Source organism: Poecilia latipinna, unplaced genomic scaffold (assembly GCF_001443285.1).
Source record: "Poecilia latipinna isolate Pla-1442-1.1 unplaced genomic scaffold, P_latipinna-1.0 Scaffold6370, whole genome shotgun sequence".
Lineage (NCBI taxonomy): Eukaryota > Metazoa > Chordata > Actinopteri > Cyprinodontiformes > Poeciliidae > Poecilia > Poecilia latipinna.
The window spans coordinates 1-6,241 of NW_015118986.1; the positions used below are offsets into that span (position 1 = coordinate 1).

The 6,241-nt window shown below is 38.6% G+C and overlaps 1 non-coding gene across 1 annotated transcript; it reads right to left on the reverse strand.

Moving 5' to 3' along the window:
• Positions 1 to 14: 14 nt before the first annotated feature.
• Positions 15 to 87, reverse strand: trnat-ugu (transfer RNA threonine (anticodon UGU)). The gene has a single exon. It is a non-coding gene; the product is annotated as a tRNA-Thr (tRNA).
• Between the last annotated feature and the right edge of the window lie 6,154 nt (positions 88 to 6,241).

Here is a 6,241-nt window from a genome sequence, read left to right on the forward strand (position 1 = left end):
GAATAGAGAAGGCCAGGCCCCAGCGAGGATCGAACTCGCGACCCCTGGTTTACAAGACCAGTGCTCTAACCACTGAGCTATGGAGCCGATACGCTGCATGCTGCCGACGGCTGCCCGTTAAACGGTGAACTATGGACGGCGTGTTTACGTTCCTGTAGCTCTGAAGTCGAAACCTCTGTTTCATCAGTGGAGCTCCTTGTTTCCTTTGCTTCTGTTATACATCCTGGACGCAGACACCGTCTACCAAGAACAAAAGTAATGATTGGTAAATCCTTCTGCAACAGCGCCCCCTGCTGCTCAATCGTCAGTAAAAGTAACAGCTGGTCCTGACAGTGTGATGAAGCTACTTCATCATCTTCAGTTAATTATGGTTAGATGAACATTTTGTTGTGATTATTAGAGAATTGGTTTCAGCTGAAAATTAAAAATTGGAAACAATAAAATTATACTGAAGATTTTAAAGGAAACAAGAAAAGGTAAAAATATTTTTACATACTAAATGAATCTATAACATATGAAAATGTAAACCATGAAACTCCAGCATGTGTATAACAGAATCCATAACCTTCAGTCTATATTCTTCTAACCCAGTAGAGTTTTTAGATGACAATAAGGTTTGTGCAGAATTAACTTGTAAAAAATATGTAGAAAATTTGTGTTTCCTGCAAAAAGGTTGGGAATGCTGAAAGCTGAAAGTTTTGCTGAGATTTGCTGAAGCTTTTGAAGAAAAAGAAAAAGTTGCAAGAATGTGATAAATTTGCAAAAATATTTTAAAAGGATAAACTGTCTAAATGCTTGGGAAACACCATAATTTTCCTGACAGAGTTTTTCTCAACGGCTTTATTTCTGAAATGTCACTCCACAGATTTGCCACACGCTTCAAGAGGAATTTGGTAGATATTTCCTCAGACAAGTGGAGACCGTCAAATTTACATAAATATTTAATGCAATAGGAAGTACATTTGCTCAACTGAAAATGATCCACAGATGGCAAAAGTCACAACAAAAATGAAACAAGTGGAATCGTATAGCATTATCATATCATTTGATAATTTCCATTTTTAAAATATTGGTGGAGACATATTGAATAAGTTTTGAGGTCATGACAAAACATTTCCCCATCACAGCTAAGCGAACTCAGCTGTGAAACAAGATGGATTGTTCTTATTGCTGCCACCTTCAGGCTGAGGACGACAGCAACACCAGACTGGATATGAGAACCACAGACACATATGGGGCTATTATACTTTTAATAGGGCATCATGTGCTGGATTTATTGTTGCATACAATATATTGTATTACCTTGATGAAATGGAGGAGCAAATATTTTAAATTAGTAATTTTTATTTATATCCATTTATTGTATTATTTGTTATTGTCATGTTTTTATTTAGAGCTGATTTGCTGATGTCTTTTTGGTTAAAGAAAAATACACAATAAAAATGTTCAAAGTAAAAAAAAAGCTGCCATGTTTTGATGTTTATTTAATTTGTACGAACGGCAGCACTTTGTGAAAAATCATCAATTATTAGATTACAAATTGTGGCAGTTTATGAATTTCATCATTGGGTTATATTAAATCAAATTAAAATCCTGAAAAAATTCCATAAAAGGTAGCTTGCAAATTTTGAGGAACTGTAGCAAACTTCAAAACGCTGAATCGTTTGAAACCTTTAACACATTTAAACTCTGTACAGCATGTCGATCTTGAAGGAGTTAGCTTTCAAAGAGAACTAGGTTTAGCTCAGTTTTCCAAAACTTTTGAGATTTTCAGTGCATTTCAACTGAGCAAAAGCTGAATATTGTAAAAAGTGTAACGTATTAATATCATAAGTCATGGCCGTGATGTCCTTAATGAGTTTAATAGTTTGAAAAGTGGATGGGTCCCAAAAAAAATGTTGGATATAAAATATCAGAGAAAGTGTCTAATCATCAGCACTGATGAGAACCACTGGAAAACTGTTTATCTGACCTCATCCAGTAAAAACAATACCACCACATCTGTACTCCGTTCTTTCAACTTCAAGTTTTAGAACATAGACAAATTTAATTAAATTAGTTTCACAAATTCAATAAGATTCTTTGTTTACAGCTGAGCAAAGTAAAAAAACATACATTTATTTTAATTGAATGAAGTGTGCTGAAAACACACCAAACTGTGATTTTAAAATCGGAGTATTTGTGGAACAATGGTATTTATGTACTGCTGCTCTCCTTTGAGATCTTCCTTAGAGCAGGGGTGTCCAAAGTGGGTCCTGGAGGCCCGGCATCCTGCATGTTTTAGTTCTCTCCCTGGTGGATGTAACAACCTCCTCAGCAAGTCAATGTTCTGCTTAGGCGTCTAACGAGTCATCATTTGATGCAGGTGTGTAAAACCAGAGAGAGAACTGAAACCCACAGGTTGCCGGCCCTCCAGGACCCACTTTGGAGACCCCTGTTGTAGAGCAACGGCGCCCTGCAACAGGCAACCAGCTGATATTCTGCTGCAGGTGTTGGGCAGTGTTTCCCAGCCCTGGCCCTCAAGGCACACTGCCCTGCATGTTTTAGATGTTCCCCTGCTTTAACACACCCCATTTAAATGATTGCAGATCAGAAAAAGCTTGTTAATCAGCCATCAATTGAAATCATGTGTGTTGAAGCAGGGAAATACCTAAAACATGTAGGACAGTGTGCCTTCAGGACCAGGGTTGAAAAACATTGGTGTTGGGAACTGGGGTTTTTGGTATTTGGCTCTTTGGGGGGATTTTTGTTGCCTGCTGCTTCCCTCGTCATCCACTAGATGGTGCCTAGAGGCTGCACTACCTGGAGGGCAGCCTGCTGACTGGTATCAGCACACCTGTGATTAATCATCTCATCATCTAGGAGCATATGAGGAACGGATTGCCAGCACTTTGATGCCTGAGTGTTTGCCTGTTATGGTACTCTGCGCCTCTCTGAGTTCCTTTGAGAATATCTCTAGTAATATTTCCTTGTTGCTTCTCTGTCAGGTGTTTCCTTGTGGTGCCTTGGATTTACCCACAGTGTGACCTGAGTTCCTGACTTTCTGGTTTCCCCTGGTGATGTGGTGGATTATTACCCACTGGTTACCCGAGTCCCTCTCTGCCTCTGTTGAAGAATCGTTGACGGTTCCCGAATCCATGGCTGGCAGTCGGATCGCTCTTCACCTCTCCTCTCAAAGAACATACCTGTCCACCCTCCACCGCAGCTTCTACCATCTACCTCCAAGATCACTCTGTCTGGATCTCACACTGGAACCTGGATCATCTCAAGGACCCCTGCAAAGAGACCGCAACCCCAAAAACCACAGTAATTCCCCCCGGCAAAAACTCATCGTTTCATCAAGTAAGATTATTCCATTTTCCTCTGAATTCCCAATGATGAACATCTTTGTTTATTTATCTGATTTCCCGTTGTCCTGACCGTGTTCTGTATGTGGGTAAAAAGACATGAACCCAACATGATGACAGGACGCCTTAAAAAGGTTTCAAAACCTGAACATTTTGATTAAAATCGATTATTTGTGCAACTCCCACTCAGCAAAATTGACCTAAACACATGAAACATAATACAATAAAATGAACAGTGAAGCAGAGTTTAATTTCAATATTTGGTGGTTACTGACCAAAGCAGGAATTTTATTGTAAGATTTGAAACATTAAAATATTAGATCTCAACATGCTGCTTTTTCCTCTTTAGTTACTTTTAAAACATGGAAGCAAGAGCTGTTGGTCACAACATCCCAGATATGAACGACCACGTTTATACCGTTGGTGGATCTCAACGTAGTGCATTTATGAATTGAATGTGTTTGACTGAATTTTAAATTTTTTTTTACCCTACCTCAGCTACTGTGCAGAGGTATTGGCCAATAATTATGCAAATTCATTATAAGCACTAAACTGTAAGAGAGGTTAATAAGGTTGGCTACCTGGATCACACAAATCCATTATTTATCCGTTATAGATTACTAAAACTTACTGATTTGGGGACTTCTGGAACCAAATGGAGAAGACTGTTGCATCAGAGCCTCTCTCCCAAGTTGATATGGAAAAACTCCCGTTCAAAACTCGTTAATATGCTCACTGTCTCTACAAAATAACTTATGAATGGGAGGAGAAACGTGTCGAGCCATAAAAAAGCAAAAATCAATAAAGATGTCCAAAACTCAGGATAAAAGTGTCCCGGTCACTAAAGCTAACGCGTTCGAACCAAGTGAAACCGGTGTATACTAGAAGTGTTCTTTACTAACAACCTAGTCTTATACAGTCGGTTAACCTTGTTGTGTTCAGACCAAGAAGGGACTCGGACCACTGGAGCTGCTGGTTTATCTTTAATGCAGGTTGCTGGCAGAGCCCTGCACAAATAGAAATACAAAAAGCCCTTTAACATGCAGCTCTTCCATTCACAGGAGTCGGAATTCCCCCAGAAGATAAGTGTAACCAGGATAATTTTTCTATATTAGATTCAGTTTATTTTATTTTCCATTTTGTTAGATCTAATTTTATTTAAAGATTTAATTAAAATCCTCCTTAATTTATTCAACACCAAGCAGGCGAGAACATTATTGGTCTCGCGATGTTTCAATGTCATGTGACAGCTGCACGTCAGCGTCCTAAATTGACAGCTACGGCTTATATTGCTGCTGAATCGCACCTTAGGTAGGAAACGCTGTCGGACCCTGACGTGCAGGTAGGCTTCTGTTCTGTTCCCAAAGCGGTTTTGAAATGTGGATTGTACATCTATCAATTGTGTGCCTCTGTTAACTTACAGACGTGAACATTCGGCTAAACGTTGAAACGATCACGGTTTGTCCAGAGGGAACTGGTGAGTGTTTGTTCGGGAGCTAGCATGCTAGCACTAGCCTCCCCAGCTGTTAAATAGCTGACGCCGATCTAAAACGCATTCAGATTGAAATGCATACCGAAACTATTGTTGTGTAAGAATACTGTTTTGCATAAGTTGCATTTAGTTATTATGTAAACTTCTGTAATTAGAAAATACATGTACATGTTTGATTATTTAGGCCTGTTTACACAGGCCAGGTATATTGCAGATCCCCCGCTCAAGGAGTGGCTGAAGGGTCTAGGATATAACAAGGATTGTGTGGCTTCATGCTGACCAGACTGGCGAGCTAACCGTCTAGCGGATCCGGAAATACAACGCCTATTTTCTGAGGAAACTCTTCCGAACTGGTTGGAGATTCAGCCCAACAAGTCTTCACTGAAGGAACTGGATTATTTTTTGTTTTTTTTCCCCTTTCATCAACAAAGACTGGTTGAGTTCCTTGGTTTAAGGAACCCATTTTGAACTCTAAATTGTGGACCAATTTGTATATATTGTAAATATCAATACAACTCACTGATTTTGCACCATCTACTTGTCTCTGTGTTTTTACAATATGCCACCTCCTCCAGCAGATGAACCTAGTTTTTAAGAAATCACTTGGATTGACTTAATTTGGATTATTTCAAATCCTAAGAATCCTAGAATGTAACTTGGGTTACATAAGCACATGGAGAAACCCTGTGACTAACTAATATCAGCTCTAATATTTACAACAAAATTTTCTTGTCAAAAGAAATGTATGTTAAAACAAACATTCACAGCTGCATGTGCTTTCAATTATTTTATAAATATATATAAAAAAAACATGAACTTAACCAAGAGCAAAGAAACTTTCCTACCTCTCCTCAGGCAGCCTAGTAGTCCAGTAATGATGTCATAGAACACTCTCAACGCAACAGTACAGGTAGTGTACACTACCTGTGTATATTAGATCCAATATAAAATGCTTCATATATTAACAATTTTCAGCAATGACATTTATTACTTAGTGGGAATTATGATTCTTGTGCCCTGATGACTTGATTATGTCTCGTGGAGTTCTTGATAAGATTGAATCAGAGATTCTTTATGACTTACTATTTTATTTATACATTTTATTGTATAAAATACAATCCTTAAAATATAACAAAAAAATAGGATTCTTCAGTGTTAATCGGGATTTGGTGAAATTTCAACATAAAAATAAAAGCACATTTTCTAAACTTGTTACACAAGCTAGCGAAAATGTTGCTAGTGCGGGAGCTGAGAGCACTGGAACGAACACGGACTCGCAAGGAATGCTTAAGGCTATTGACGATTTAAAGACTGTCTTGAAGGGGGATAATGCAAAGCTACAACAAAACTTCGACCATCTGGGACATGAGATCAACGGTAAGCTGGACAGTATTGCCACTGA